This window comes from Puma concolor, chromosome E4 (assembly GCF_028749965.1).
Source record: "Puma concolor isolate L17-30 chromosome E4, mPumCon1.1.hap2, whole genome shotgun sequence".
NCBI classification, from domain to species: domain Eukaryota; kingdom Metazoa; phylum Chordata; class Mammalia; order Carnivora; family Felidae; genus Puma; species Puma concolor.
Window position 1 is genome coordinate 3,226,374 of NC_141683.1, and position 16,659 is coordinate 3,243,032.

Below are 16,659 nucleotides of genomic sequence, written 5' to 3' on the forward strand. Positions count from 1 at the left end.
GGGATGTGGGTGAGGGGAGGGGTGTGGAGGGGATGTGGGTGAGGGGAGGGGTGTGGAGGGGGTGTGGGTGAGGGGATGGGTGTGGGTGTGGAGGGGGTGTGGGTGAGGGTAGGGGTGTGGAGGGGAAGGCCAGGCCAGAGGGAGGTGGGCCAGTAAGATTCCCCAGGCTATTCTGCCCACTTCCGCGTGTGTGTAAATTCCCTGGAATGCCGCCTAACAAGCAGGGAACAGCATCCTTTTGGCAAATAGCCTCAACCTTCGAGAGCCCCCATCTCCCAGGAGCATCATTTAACCTCAGAAAGGCTGGAAGGCTGTGGACTCAACACCTTGGGCATGTGGAGGGAACCCAGAGGCCCCTGCGGGCTGGCCTCACCTTCCGGTCTGGACAGCACCGTCCTTCCCAGGCTGGCCGCGGTGGCCGGGAGACACTGCTGGCCGAGGGGCCACAGCCATCGTTAACCACTGGCCATTCAGAGAGACGTGTGGGCCAGGTGCGGAGCCCTGGCAGGGGTTTGCTGAGCCCTGGTCGCGGCGCCCGTCTGGCAGCTGTAGCTTTCCAGGGTACAGATGATCTGAAACACGAAGGGAATGAAGACCACTCCTCGTTACACCCGTTTTGGTAGAAACTCCTCAAGATTTACGGCTGCTTTGGGCGTGGCCGTCGGATGGTGGTCCCGGGGAGGCAGATAGACTGTGAGCCTCTCGTATCTCTCCTGACGTGGAAGTTGTGATGAGATCGGAATTCATATTTGCCTGATTTCACAGGAAAGCAGACTCCGTCAAATCAGCAGATTTACCAGTTTTTCAGAACAGCATTGCCAAGATAAACCATGCTTTACGGAAGAATGTAATTGAAACACAAAAATGGTCTGTGTAGGACAACTGCTAATGTTACGCATATTAAGGGGACCGTTTTGAGCAGTTTAATTAAGACAGCTGACTGGATCGTCCTTACACTTACTTGTAATATTTCCTTTCTCTAGTCACGTCTTTGCCGTTAAGGGTGAGAGTACGATGCTGTGCCCAGCCTGCACTCCCTTTGTGGCTCCTACTCTCCCGTATTTCACAGTATCCACATCAACACAAGTTGTAAGCCCCACACACGGCAGCTGTCATTCACGGCTCTGTGAATAGAATATTCTTTTCTTACTATTTTATAAGGGATTCATTTGCTTTATTTTATTAATTCATTTTTAAAAGTTTATTTCTTTATTTGGAGAGAGAGAGGGAGCACGAGTGGGGTAGGGGCAGAGAGGGAAGGTGAGACAATCCCAAGGAGGCTCTGCATTGTCAGCAGAGAACCTGACGTGAGGCTTGAACCCACGAACCGTGAGATCGTGACCTGAGCTGAGACCAAGAGTCGGACGCTTCACTGACGGAGTCACCCAGGCACCCCAGGGATTCAGTTATTGATGTGTTGGACCTCAGTTACAGAGGGTCGAGGGAATCAGGTTCCTCACCTCAGGGTATGTCAGCATCTCTGGTTGGGGCAAGGACACTTTCTTCCGCGTATTCATTTATTGTGTTTATCCTCATTAATCACTTCCATTCCCAATTTCATACCTAGACAACTATTCTAATTTTTTTTGATGTTTATTTACTTTTGAGACAGAGGGAGACAGAACGCGGGTGGGGGAGGGGCAGAGAGAGAGAGAGGGAGACACGGAATCCAAAGCAGGCTCCAGGCTCCGAGCTGTCGGCACAGAGCCGGACGCAGGGCTCGAACCCACGAACCGTGAGATCATGACCTGAGCTGAGACCAAGAGTCGAACGCTTCACCGACAGAGTCACCCGGTCGCCCCAGGGATTCAGTTATTGATGTGTTGGACCTCAGTTACAGAGGGTCGAGGGAATCAGGTTCCTCAGCTCAGGGTATGTCAGCATCTTCTTGCTCTTTTCCCCCAAACACCTGCTCGAAGACTCTGCCAGGTGTGCAGCTAACCTGCTGTTTACAGTTGCTGTACGATGTGACATGTCCACCACACAGCATCCGTCACTCCCCTTGCGGGACCCAAGTCACCTTTGATACCCCAGAGCGTAGACTCATGCTTATTCCTTCATGGACATGAACACATGGGCACTATAAGAAGGTCGTAATCTTTAGGATACAGAAACATTGTCTCAGCAAAGGTACTGGGTGTGTTTAATGAAAGATTAAGTGAGATTATAGAGGAGGGCATGGCACGGATTCCCCAGCACACAGTGGTCAGGAACTGGAATTGATGTTGATGAAGGCGCAGCTCCAGGAGCACCCGTGAGCTCCCTCCACCTACCGATCCGGAATAAGCTGCTCCCGTGGCCCCGGTTTCTCACTCTTCACTCACACTCTCCTGTCGTGGAGGGTCCTGGAGAGTAGGTGTTCTGGCACATGGAAGACCACACTCATAGGGAAGGGGGGGGGTGCTCTGCTCTTTCCATCTGTACAGCCTCTCCGCAACAGGAGGAATTCATAAAGGGAGGACCTCTGTGACCAACAAACCAAAACAAGCAGCTGGACAACAGGGGTCCCCACCCCTAGAGGGACAAGGGGCCGTGACCCTGTGTGTGGCAGGATAGCAGGAGCAGAGAAGGGGTCCTTGGCTCAGTTATGCTCATCATCTGTAAGGGCAGATGCGCCTTCTTATCTGGGATTTTGGGTGGGTAGGTGCGTGGGTGTTCTCCTTGACCCTCGAAAGCAAAGACTTTAAGTCTACAGTCATTCGGGTTTCACTTTTTTTGCCCAAGGACACCATGTGCCTCATTGGGGCCAGATGTTCAAATCAATGTGTCTGCTCATGCCCACTAAGAACACACGAGTATTTATTGGTCTTTCCAGCAATGTAGCAGGTAAAGAGCAGGTGATGACAGAGAGCAGGTGCCTTTCTGCGGAAGTATGGCCCCCCAGCAAACCAGGAGAAAAAGGGGGGAGGCATCCCACACCTACATGGCAGGCCATCTATAGCCTCCTTCATTTTAAGCCCTAAATCAATAGTTTAAACAAATGTAGATTCCATGTGACAGAAGAGACAGGAAGATGTGTGGCTTCCTATTGTTTAGATGTCTACTTTTGCCGTATTGACTATTAAAAAGTTACTGTAACCTCAAGATGAAGGCATCAGCATCTTCTTAGCAGGTGATAATTCCAGTCTCCCAGAGCTTTAATGAGAAGTGACTCACCGAAGCTTCTGCCTAGGTCTGCTGTTCACTGAATCAAAATCAATGAAAGTCTTGCCTATGCTTCCCAAATGTAACCCCAGCCAAATCAAATGGGAGCCTCGTAGCTACTGTCTCATCACTGTCATGGTGTAAATCATCAGACATCAAAATAACTCCTTTTATACCTGCCTGGATGATAAGCTTAGCACATTCGTTACATAGGAACAAGGAAACGTACCTTTCACACCTGTGGTGTGCAATCTGTGTTCATGATGGCATTCAGCTCTGCGTGGCACACGTCAGGGTGTTTGGTATTTAGCTTGCTGTCTGCCATTTCCCCCCAAGGGATCTGGTCGTCACGGAACCTGCTTGGCATCCCACTGTATCCTGTCCCCATAATCATGTTTTCTGCACTCATGAATCACGCTCTGACCTGGCAGCTGGGATCTTTGCTTCTTGGTGTCGATAAGAAGGCCACTGCCAAGGGGCGCCTGGGTGACTCAGTCGGTTGAGTGTCCGACTTCGGCTCAGGTCATGATCTCGCAGTCTGTGAGTTCGAGCCCCGCGTCGGGCTCTGTGCTGACAGCTCAGAGCCTGGAGCCTGCTTTGGATTCTGTGTCTCCCTCTCTCTTTGCCCCTCCCCCGCTCATGCTCTGTCTCTCTCTCTCTCTCTCTGTCAAAAATAAATAAACATTTTAAAAAATTATAAAAAAAAAAAGGCCACTGCCATGAAATACTCAGCCCATCCCGCATAGTTGCCCCTTTCGTGCAGAAAACCCCATTTAATGCTAAACCTGCTTGGCTAGACCCCCTCCCAGTCACCCACACTGGGTCTGCAAGCCTGCAGGCTGTTCTGGTCCCCAGCCACTGCCACCAAAGCACACCCAGGCCATTCAGTGATCTCTTAAATTAGCCATTTAGCTCATTGATTTTCAGCGTTTCATTCTGAAAACAGAAGCGTTTTCAAGTCTAGGCAAAAATGGAGGGAGCTTCAGGGGTGATTTCAATACAGTTCTCACTATTCTTAGAAAGTAGAGTAGCCAGGGGCACCTGGGTGGCTCAGTCAGTTAAGCCGCTGACTTCAGCTCAGGTCACGGTCTCAGTTTGTGGGTTCAAGCCCCACATTGGGTTCTGTGCTGACAGCTCGGAACCTGGACCCTGCTTGGGATTCTGTGTCTCCCTCTCTCTCTGCCCCTCCCCTCCCCTTCCCCCCGCTTATGCTCTGTCTCTGCCTCTCTCTCTCTCTCTCTCCCTCAAAAGTAAATAAACATTAAAAAAGAAATTTAGAAAGTAGAGCAGCAAACACATCACAGCTTTGCAAGGTTTGAGCAACAAAGTAAAGATATGAATCGAGCCGCTGATGGGTAGACTCTTGTCTGAAACTGGGCCGTGCGTCTCACAGGTACTGATATGTTGTGTTTTTATTGTACTTTAGCCCTAAATTCTTGTACATTTTTAGCATGATTTCTCCTTGGATCAATGAGTTCCCCAGAAGTATGTTTTTATACCAAGTATACGTGCAGCTATAAACACTTACCTTTTTCTGCGGATACTGGTATGCTTTGATTCCTCTCTCTCTATCTTTCTGGTACCTACTAGTGGCTTGGCTTTGCCGGCTCCGTGAAGCTCACAGAAAGCTCAACAGTCTGTGTTGGATGATCTGCCCGTGATCTTTCGGAGCTTTCTGGGTGTGTAACGAATCGCTTTTTTCTTTTGTTGCTTTTTATCTCCTTTCATTAACGTCTTTGTCTTTGCCTTTTGACAATATAATTATTATGCATCTTGGTGTGGGTCACTTTGGATTTATCTTATCTGGTGATTGCTTTGGGCTTCCTGGATCTGGATGTTCGTTTCTTCCTCCATGCCATGCACGTTGCTGGTCATTTCTATGAACAAGTTTTTTGCCCCCTTTTCTCTCTCCTCTCTTTCTTTTTTTTTTTTTTTTAATTTTTTTTTCTTTTCAACGTTTATTTATTTTTGGGACATAGAGAGACAGAGCATGAACGGGGGAGGGGCAGAGAGAGAGGGAGACACAGAATCGGAAACAGGCTCCAGGCTCTGAGCCATCAGCCCAGAGCCCGACGCGGGGCTTGAACTCACGGACCGTGAGATCGTGACCTGGCTGAAGTCGGACGCTTAACCGACTGTGCCACCCAGGCGCCCCTTTCTCTCCTCTCTTTCTGAGACCCGCGTCATAACGTGTATATGAGTCTGCTTGATCATGTTCCATAAATCCTGTAAGCTGTCTTCTCTCTTTTTCATCTTTTCTCCTCTGTATCTCTTACCCTCTCTTTTGTATTTTTCCATTCCTTATCTTTTTACTGCATTCAGGACAAGTGCCTCAGAAGTATCTTCCTTCCCTCTAAATCATTCCTCAGCTATATCTATTATGCTCTTTGACACATCCATGGAGTTCATTACATCATCAGTTTACCTTTAATTTCTAGATAGTCGCTTCTTTTTTTTTAAATATGAGATTTGTTGTCAAATTGGTTTCCATACAACACCCAGTGCTCATCCCAACAGGTGACCTCCTCAATGCCCATCACCCACCCTACCCTCCCTCCCACCCCCCATCAACCCTCAGTTTGTTCTCAGTTTTTAAGAGTCTCTTATGGTTTGACTCCCTCCCTCTCTTATTTTTTTTCCTTCCCCTCCCCCATGGTCACTTCTGATAGGTTTTTATGTACAGTTGTCTTTGTAATTACATTCTCAGTTGTCTTTCAGAATTCCACATTCCAATTCCAACAACCATAATATTTTAGTCCTAGGCAATTGACTTATATTGTTTTGTGTTTCTACTGGCATAAGGGCTTGGTATTCTTTGAGGTCATAATTGTTTTTAATCTATGTGAATTTGGCCAGCATAATTGAAGAAATCTTTTCTCCAAAGACACTTTGCCTTTGCCCGGACCGCTATTGAGATCTGGCCTCAGATTGGGTGTTTCAGACCCAGTTTTCACTTCCTTGCAGCACACTTCCTCTGGAGCTCATCCCAGGGATACCACGCCCTGCTCTGCTTCTGCACCCCTAGTCTGGACCCTGTCACCCTTGGTTCCCCACTGCCCCATTTCCCGCTTTTCTGGTGTCAGCCATATACTTCTCTGGCATCCCCTCGGCATCCTGGAAGCCCAGTTTCTGCCTCTTCTGCTGCAACAACTCCAGGCTCTGCTTGTGTTGGCTTTTCATCTGTCATACATTTTCTCTGTCTGTTTGCTTTGGAAGAAGTAGAGTTAGAGAGATCCTGACCTTTGTGTGTCACAGCCTCTAAGAATATGTCCTGTCTGTGTTCTGTTTGCACAGTAGGACCAACTAGCCTCATGAAAGAAAAATGGAGTCCTTGATCTCACACTGAGATTTAAACATAACTGTGTTCTTTTCTTTCTTCCTTTCTTTTCACCAAGCAGGAGATAAGTATGGGGAGAACCAGATCAGTTAGAGAAAAAAATGATGAAACTATAGTTTTCCTTGCAGTGGCTATAATCTATACACAATAAGCAATTTTCTGGCTGGGATATGAAAGGATGTGGAAGATCTTTGTTTCCATAGTAACACCAATAATTTCAGATATTATAAAAATTGTACTTATCTATGAAACTATTGATAGAAACAAGGAAACCCCCAACAGACTGATTTCCAGAGAGAGGCACAGTTATGGAGGCAACGTTGGAGGAGAAAGCCTGCCAACCCCCTTTACACACAGCTATGGAGGCAACATTGGAAGAGAAAGCCTGCCAGCCCTCAGAGAGATGAGCCGGGAGTGGTGGAGGTGAGCTGGGGTCAGTGGTTTCAGAGACCCTGAAATGCAGCAATAATTTACTTGACTAAACAATTCTCCCTGGCTTCCCACTCATGTTGTGCTGAGAAAAGGACAGTGTGGGTGGGGCCGTAAAGCAGAAAAGACTCTGGCCTCATGTGTCCTTGCGATTTCTAGAAACAGATGGCTTTTCTACCACGGACTCAAAAAATGAAACACGTTCAACTCCCACCAGGTTCCAGGATCAAACACTGATGAGACCAAAGTAGTCAGACGTGGCAGAAACTGCTGTGACTCTAGGAGGTAGACTAAGAGATGAGGTCAATTTTAAAAACTGCCACCTAAGCCAAGATTAATTTCATACTTGGGGCAATCTGAGTAATCACCTCCTTGCTTTAGCAGTCATGTATTGGAAAGAGATTGCACAGTCTTGGAAATAAAAATGGAGAAGTGTGCCTGGGTGGCTCAGTTTGTTAAACATATGACTTCGGCTTAGGTCATGATCTCTCGGTTCATGGATCTGAGCCCCGCATCGGGCTCTGTGCTGATGGCTCAGAGCCTGGAGCCTGCTTTGGATTCTGTGTCTCCCTCTCTCTCTATCCCTCCCCTGCTCACACACTCTCTCAAAAATAATAAATAAATGTTAAAACAGAGTTATTTAAAAAGTTATTTAAAAAAAGCAACAGAGGGGTGCCTGGGTGGTTCAGTTGGTTGAGCGTCCAACTTCCGCTCAGGTCAGGATCTCACAGTTCGTGAGTTTGAGCCCCACGTCGGACTCTATGTTGACAGCTCAGAGCCTGGAGCCTGCTTCAGATTCTGTGTCTCCCTCTCTCTCTGTCCCTCCACCGCTCATGCTCTGTCTCTCTGTCAAAAATAAATAAACATTAAAAAAAATTTAGAAAAAGAAATAGAAACAAAGTAGAGGAACTGAGTAATTCAGTCTCCACATTGTCTATGGACAATGTCTAGCACGTCATAAAACATCATGAGGTATGTGAGGAAATTGAGATGCATAAAAATAATAATAAGAAGAAACAGATCAACTGATAACCCAGATGTTGAAACCAGAAGAAAAGAAGCTTAAAATTAGTATTATTAATATGTTTGGCTTGTGTCACTGCCTTTTTCCATTCAAAATACATGAAGCCTTTTTCCAAATGAAGCCTTTTTCCATTCAAAATACATATATGCATTTAGAAATTTATAAGTCAAGCTAAAAAGAATGGGTGAACATATGGGGAATCTCATAGAATGTATGAAAATTTTAATAATGCACAGAATGTGTTCTGGAAAAAGAAAAGCATATTGGAGGACCTTACCAACAGAATAAACACTGCAGAAGAAAGAGTCAGTGATCTGGAAGAAAGGGTCATAAAATTTTCTGAAAGAAAACACTGGGGGAAAAGGCTGAAAAGCTAAAATAACTGAACAATATCTTTGACTTGGGTTATAAGAATTGGATAGAGGCAGAACACTGCTTTTAGGAATAATGGTCAAATTTTCCCCAGTGTGGATGGAAGAATATGAGTTCACAAAATTCAAAAATCCTAGTAAATCCCAAGCAGGATACCTTCCAAGGAAACCACACCCACGTATGTCATAGCGAGTATGCAGAAAACCAAAAATAAAGAGAAAATCCTAAAAGCAGTCACGACAAAAAGCCAGTATGTAGAGGACAAAGGTAAGAAGAGTATTGCCTTCCCACTAGAAAGGTAAGCTAGAGGTCAATGGAATGGTATCTTTCCAGTGTTGAGACACAAAACTGTAGACTTAAAATTCTACAGAATGCTGGAAATACCCAGCAAAACTATCCTTCTGAACTAAAGGTCAAGTAAAGATATTTTCTGATAAATGAGAGCTGAGAGGATTTGTTGCCAGTAGACTAAGAAATGCACCTGGCAGTCTTTCAGGATAAAAAGAAACAATACCAACTGTAACTCGGATATAAAAGAGGGACTGGAGAGATCTGGGCATGGTAAGTCACAGGAATACTTCATAATGGTAAAATGATCAATTCATAAAGAAGGCAAACAAATCCTAACTGTCAATGCACCTAGTAACAGAATTCCATAATTCATGATGGGAAGATTGGTAGAATCAAAGGGACAAATAAATAAAAATCATGATTGGAGATTTTGACACACCTGTTTTCAGTAACTGATAGAATAAATGAACAAAAATCAATAAGGGTATAGAAGATTCAAACAACACTATCACCAACATGACCTACTGAGCATTAATTACATCTTACAAATTCCGAATATATGTTTTTTCCCACCACACACGAAACGCTAATCATTGGAGACCACATGCGAGGCCATAAAGTAGTCTCAGTAATATGAGAGAATTGAAATCACTCTGAGTGTATTCTCTGATTACCATGGAATTGAATTGGGAATCAATAATAATAAGACATCTAAAAAAATTCAAATATTTGAAAGTTAAGCAGCAAAATTCCAAATAATTCATGGGTTAATGAAGGATTCAAAAGGGAGATTAGAAAATACTTGTAACTGAAGGGTGATAAAGACATAGCATATCAGAATGCATGAGATTCTTCAAAAGTGGTGCAAAGCAAGGAGCCACAGAGTTCAAATACTTGTATTAAAACAACAGTAAAGAAAATTTAAAATCAGTGATCTAGGCGTGCCTCTTAAGAAGCAAGAACAGAGGTGCTTGGGTGGCTCAGTCAGTTAAGCATCCGACTTCGGTTCAGGTCATAATCTCACGGTTCGTGAGTTCAAGCCCCGCGTCAGGCCCTGTGGGGACAGCTCAGAGCCTGGAGCCTGCTCTGGATTCTGTGTCTCCCTCTCTCTCTGCCCTTCCCCAACTCGCTCTCTCTCTGTCTCTCAAAAAAATGAATAAACGTTAAAAAAAAAAAAGAAAAGAAAAGAGGCAAGAACAGAACAAAGTAAACCCAACAGATTAATTCAATTGATACTTATCCAACATGATCAAGACAAGAGAGAGAAAAAACAAATGATCCGTATTAAGTATAAAAAGATATTACCACACATCCTTATTAAAGGAATATAGTGGGACTTGTAGGAAAACTTTATGCCAATATATTTGAAAATGTGGATTAAAAGCAAAAAGTTCCCTATTTATGATCTCTGTGTATCCCTAATAAGAAAAACTTACAAAGAAATGATAAGAAAAGAAAAATTAACACCAATATTTCTTATAAACTCAGGCACAAAAACCCTTAACACAATTTAATAAAATCTAGCAGTGTATTGAACAGGTGGGGTTTACCCCAGATGAGGACGATCAGCTTGATATTTGAAAATCGAACATTTGAATTCGCCATGTTGGCAGAATATAGGAGGGTGATCATATTATTTCAACAGATACAGGTAAAACATTTGAAACACCCACCACCTCCTCATGATAAAAACTTCCAGTAATCTAGGAATAAAGGAGAACTTTCTCAATTTGATGAAGGGCGTCACCAGCTAACACCAGACTAAATGGGGACATTGTATGCTTTTCCTCTAAGATCGGAGCCAGGAAATGCTGACTGTATTCAGCATTGCACTGGTTGTCCCATCCTTATTAACTAAGAGCTAATAAGGCAAAGAAAGAAATTACAGCCACAAACTGTCAAACCAGAAGCTTAGCTCTCTTTGTTTGTAGGTGACATGATAATTTATATAATGGAGAACATTTACTCCTGTTGCGGGCTCTTTTCTCAGCCCAGAACCTGCCCAGGTAGTATACAGTCTGCAAAGTACACAGCCCAATTAGCAACATAATAAACTAATCTGGGACAAAGGAAGATCATGGATTATCTCATTAAAATGGAAATCAATGAGCTCAACTATTTTTGCTTCATCTAAATTTTAAAATAAACGTAAACAGCAGCAAAACCAACACAAAAGAAAATTTATAGTGGCTAAAACTGTATATAATAATATTTAGATCTGTACAATTCCAGTTGGGAAAGTTCCATTTTGTTTTTTTAATTTTTTTAATTTTTTTTTAAATAATTTTTTTTAACGTTTTTTATTTATTTTTGAGACAGAGAGAGACAGAGCACGAACGGGGGAGGGGCAGAGAGAGAGGGAGACACAGAATCGGAAGCAGGCTCCAGGCTCTGAGCCATCAGCCCAGAGCCCGATGCGGGGCTCGAACTCACGGACCGCGAGATCGTGACCTGAGCCGAAGTCGGCCGCTTAACCGACTGAGCCACCCAGGCGCCCCGGAAAAGTTCCATTTTGGTGTGAATAATGGCTATAAAAGAAAAACCACAGAAGCAAATCCTTTACAGGTAAAATTCAACCTCTGAATTGCCAGTTACCTTTTACCATGTACATATATTTTTTTCATATGAAAAAGAGTTGATCCAGTGAATATAAATATATTTATATTTAATAAAATATAAATATAATATTTTGTTTAAATAAAATATAAATAAAATTGGGGAAAAAAAAGAAATCATTTCATTGTGGTTTTAAAATAAGGGAATTAAACTGGCCTAATGGAATTTACGTGGTATACTTTTTCATAGATACTTTAATTCGGAGATTTAAGCAGAATGCCTCTCCAAAGCCAGAGAAATTAGGACTTTTAGATTACAAATGTGAAAAAGAGATCTCATTTAAGGCTAACTGTAACTGTGGGAAAAAATATGGGGGAAGTAGCCACAGTTAGATAAAATCCTCTGCTTACGGCAAAGTCTTACTACAAAGCTCCCCACATCAATGTAGTTCACTTCCAAGGTACCAGGTCATGTTTGCCTTCTCTCCTTAAAGTGATGGGTTCAGATAAGGATCCCAGCAGATGAACAGATGTCACTGCAGGTGACTGTCCACATCAGGCACTGAGGTTTTAATTCAGAACCGGTGAGTCTGAACAGCATAGAATTCTCGGTGGGGACTCTCTTTAGACACTATTGAAGTGTGGGAACTTGACGGTGGTGAATGTCTGTATTTCACCACTAGACGTCACTGGGAGTTAGTTACTGAACAGACCGGCGGTCTTGAAGTCTCCCTATGAAAGAATTCATTGACTTTGTGTATATATTATATCTTTTGTTTGTTTGCTTATACAAACTTGGTTTCAGGCACCTCCTGTGTCCTGCCTCACGCGTCCTCAGCCCAGCTGTTGCAAAGGCAACTGGTTAGAGAATCTAGCTGCAGCCACTCTGCCTGTCTCCTGTGTTTTTGTGCTAAGAATTTTCTCATGTTTCTCACGTTTTCTCCAGAGTTTCTCATTCTTTAGGTCAGGAAAGAGGTCCAAGAAGTTGCATTTCTTACAATTTCCAGATGATGCTGATTCTGTTGGTCTGGGGATCACACTGTGAAAACGACCGTAGTATTTTACTTTTGAGAAGCTTAATTATTTTACCTTTTACATTTAGATCTACAATATACCTGGACCTGATTTTTGTGCATGGTGTAAAATAGGAGTAGCATCTTATTTTTTTCAATGTTAGTCACTTGATTAATACCAGCGATATGCAATACCAATTACATTGTGTCCATATAGATGGATCTGTTTTTTTTTTACGAGTGACTTAACATTAAAAAAAATTTTTTTAACTTAATTTTTTATTTTTTAAAGTTTACATCCAAATTAGTTAGTATATAGTGAAGCAATGATTTAATGCCCCTTCCCCATTTAGCCCATCCCCCCTCCCACAACCCCTCCAGCAACCCTCAGTTTGTTCTCCATATTTATGAGTCTGTTTTGTTTTGTCCCCCTCCCTGTTTTTATATTATTTTTGTTTCCCTTCCCTTATGTTCATCTGTTTTTGTTTCTTTTTTTTTTTTTAATGTTTATTCATTTTGAGAGAGAGGGAGAGGAAGAGAGAGAGAGAGAGAAACAGAGACAGAGTGTGAGTGGGGGAGGGGCAGAGAGACAGAAGGAGACAGAATCTGAAGCAGGCTCCAGGCTCTGAGCTGTCAGCACAGAGCCCAATGCAAGCCACGAACCATGAGCTCATGATCTGAGCCGAAGTTGAATGCTTAACCGACTGAGCCATCCAGGCACCCTTATATGTATCTGTTCCTGAACTCGTTATTCTGGTTCTATCTTCTGGAAGTCTATCCCTGTGCCATTAATTATTTTAGATTTATTTTTTTTATTTATTTATTTTTTAACGTTTATTTATTTTTTTGGGACAGAGAGAGACAGAGCATGAACGGGGGAGGGGCAGAGAGAGAGGGAGACACAGAATCAGAAACAGGCTCCAGGCTCTGAGCCATCAGCCCAGAGCCCGACGCGGGGCTCGAACTCACGGACCGCGAGATCGTGACCTGGCTGAAGTCGGACGCTTAACCGACTGCGCCACCCAGGCGCCCCTAATTATTTTAGATTTATAAGAAATCTTAATACTCCTAAGAGTAACTCTTCACCTTCAAGTGCACCTCGTGGAAGAGGAGGAAAAATGAGTTTTTTGGGGGGGCTCCATAAAGAAAAACCAAAATTACTTGTACATTTTAGAAAACAGATGTTGACTTAAACATACCTATCAGGGCAATAGTTATTAATAAGACAACAATACAGAGTTATAGGCTTTGGGGAGGTTAAAGGTTACTTTCATAAGCCAGAGCAATAGTCTCTGAAGTCTAGAAATCAACAACATCCCTGTTTAAAAAAACCACATTTGAAAGTGAAGAAGGTTTTGAAAAGTGAAAATATCCAGTGTTATGGGCTGAGCTGTGTCTCCCTGGAATTCATATGCTAAAGCCCTAACCCTTAGTATCTCAGAATGTTACTGTATTTGGAAATAGGCCCTTAAAGAGTAGTTAAAATGAGGCCATAGGGTGGGCCCTAGTCCACTATGAGTGGTGTCCTTAAAAGAAGAGGAAATTTGGACCCAAAGAGACAGCAGGGATGCACAGAGGAAATATGAGGTGCAGACACAGAGGTAAGATGGCTGTCCACCTATAAGCCAAAGAGAGAGGCCTCGGAACCAAACCTGTTGACATCTTGGTCCCGGACTTCTGGTCTCTAGAACCAGTAGAAATCCATGTCTGAGCCACGCAGTCTGTGGTACTTTGTCATGGCTGCCCCAGCAGACCAATACAAAGTTTTGTTCTAGTGAATTGGGCAGTGGGCAAGATAGCAAAGTAAACAAGCATACAACAGTCCTTGCAGGATAATAAATGAACATTACATAGCATTTTCAGAACATATTACGGAAAAGCAAAACCTTCTTAAAATAGTTTTTGTAGAGGATGCTCTAGGTAGAACTTTGAGTAAACAACACACAGCAAAAGCGTATCCTTACCTACTTTCTATCTGATAACAAGGGTCCTGGCAAAATAAACCAGATCCAAAAAAAAAAAAAAAAAAAAAAAAGTGATCAGTACATCCCTAGTTGTTACTTACTCCATCCACTGAGCTTGTTGTTTTTAAATTCTTTTAAATGTTTATTTATTTTTGAGAGACAGAGTGAGACAGAGCGTGAGCGGGGGAGGGCTAGAGCGAGGGAGACACCAAATCAGAAGCAGGCTCCAGGGTCTGAGCTGTCAGCACAGAGCCGGACGTGGGGCTCGAACCATGAGCTGTGAGAACGTGACCTGAGCTGAATTTGGATGCCTAACCGACTGAGCCACCCAGGCTCCCCCATCCACTGAGCTTTTAATTACAGTGGTTAGAATTTTTATTTCTAGAACCTTTAATTTGCTATTAAAAAATCTTTCTCGTAGGTTTTGATAATGGCTTTTTCTTTTCTGGTATTATTTCTTTTTATATCTTTCAGCTTTTAAAATATAATTTCCCCTATGTGTGATTTCTTGAGGGAGCTAACGTATTACTTATCTGTCTGCTAACTTAACTTCGTGATGAATTATTTTTCTCCGTGTTCTTTAATTTTGGGTTGTGCCCTTATATTAGGAAAGGCTTTATGTGTGGGAATCCTTTGCAGCTTGTTGATGAGGGCAGCTCTTTTGAGATTAACTTTGTGTTAAAATTCACCAAGTGTCACAAGGAATCATCTGTTATTTTAATTTACTGCATTGTGTACACAAGTAGAATATTGTGAACTCCAATATCACACTTGTGATTAGTAATTCTTACAATGAGAAACAAGCAAAGAAGCCAACATTCAGGGAATACACAGATGGACAACTTCCTCTTCTGTACAATTGGGTGTGTTTTTCCTGGTCCCTCCTGTCACTGAAGGAGACAGCAGAAGCCTCCGTGGCAACTTTCACCTATTTGCCTGGTCTCAGGCCTTGTCACCTGATTCAAGCAAAGCGGCCAGAACAGCTAACCTTCAGGCAACCCACACAGCGTCTTATATGCTCATGTGCCATGTTGGTCTTGCCAGTTTCCCATTTCTTCTTGTTTTATTCTCTGGTGTTTCCCTTATTTCATTATGAATGCAGCTCTGCATTAAAAAAGAACTAAAAGGGGGCGCCTGGGTGGCGCAGTCGGTTAAGCGTCCGACTTCAGCCAGGTCACGATCTCGCGGTCCGTGAGTTCGAGCCCCGCGTCGGGCTCTGGGCTGATGGCTCAGAGCCTGGAGCCTGTTTCCGATTCTGTGTCTGCCTCTCTCTCTGCCCCTCCCCCGTTCATGCTCTGTCTCTCTCTGTCCCAAAAATAAAAAATAAAAACGTTGAAAAAAAAATTTTAAAAAGAACTAAAAGACTTTTAAAAATCTTGCATTTCTGAGGGTTTTTATTATATCCCCTTTGCAAGCTGTGGAGCATGCCTTCTTGCCAGAAATAGAATCCATAACCGTTTGGTATATTTGCACACAGGAATCCAAGGGTCATATGAGAAAACAATGCCTTAGGTGTGAAAGTGGAAGGAAGGACTGAAGTTGGATTGAATGGGTGGGGAGTAGGAGGACAGGGAGGGGAGGTCCAGGGAGCTGAGATGAAGGTGAGGTGAACCATGGCTACCGAGCGGGGAGGAGCAGAACACGTGGATGGAAGGAGACAGGAGCACAGGAAGACACAGGAAGACAGGAACACAGGAAGAATTTCAGGTCCCAAAGTGCTGTTAGAAAATATTCAGTTCTTTCAGCACAGCTATGTTGCTGATGAGGAAACAGAGGCCAGATACTGATATGATTTCACCAACTCACTGCATCCAGTGGGTGTCCCAGCCTGGAATTATCTTGATGCTCAGTCCAAAGCTCTCTTAGTACAAGAGATTTGGTGTGAAAGGCGAGAAGCACACAGAGTAGATGCAGGAAATGTTGCTGGAGGTCAGCCAGACAGAAGAGAAACAGGAGGCAGAGTGTGGTGGAGGAATGAGAAGCTCAGTAAAAGGCACGTGGTCATCAGGGACAGTGGATTTCTACCGCAGGGAAGCTGAGGTTTCTGTGGGGGAGGGCACATCAGATGAGTGTGTGGGGCTGTGTGGGGACGGCGCTCACATCTGGGTCCTGAGGAGGGAGAAATTCAAGAGCTGTGATGGTATTTGGGGGGCACCCAGCAAAGGCTGTTAGAGAAACATGAGGGTGCTCAAGGCCTGAACACCAATGAGCCACAAGGAGGGCCTCAGGGAGGTCTGGGGACATGGAAGATGCCCTGCTCCCTGAGGGTGGGCACCCTTCTAGCTGAGCTCCAAACACCTCCCCTGTTTCTCCTTTGGGGCTCCTGTGTCCAGGGAGCACACGACTGTCAGTGACCCGACAGCCACTCCGTCTTGTCCCCAGTTTGCTGTCTTTCTTGAGAAGCCCCCCTCCTTTCTCCTCCTTCAGAACTTGTCTTCTGTCCACTGAAGGTGAGCATTCGTGCAGAAGTGGAGCTGGCTAGTGTTGGGGAGGAAGAATTCCCTCTGCCCTTCAAGATTCTTCTAGCTGG

The 16,659-nt window shown here is 43.9% G+C and overlaps 1 pseudogene; it reads right to left on the reverse strand.

Annotated features, from left to right (window-relative positions):
* Positions 1–3,152: 3,152 nt before the first annotated feature.
* LOC112851672 (deoxycytidylate deaminase pseudogene) lies at positions 3,153–10,202 on the reverse strand (annotated as a pseudogene).
* Between the last annotated feature and the right edge of the window lie 6,457 nt (positions 10,203–16,659).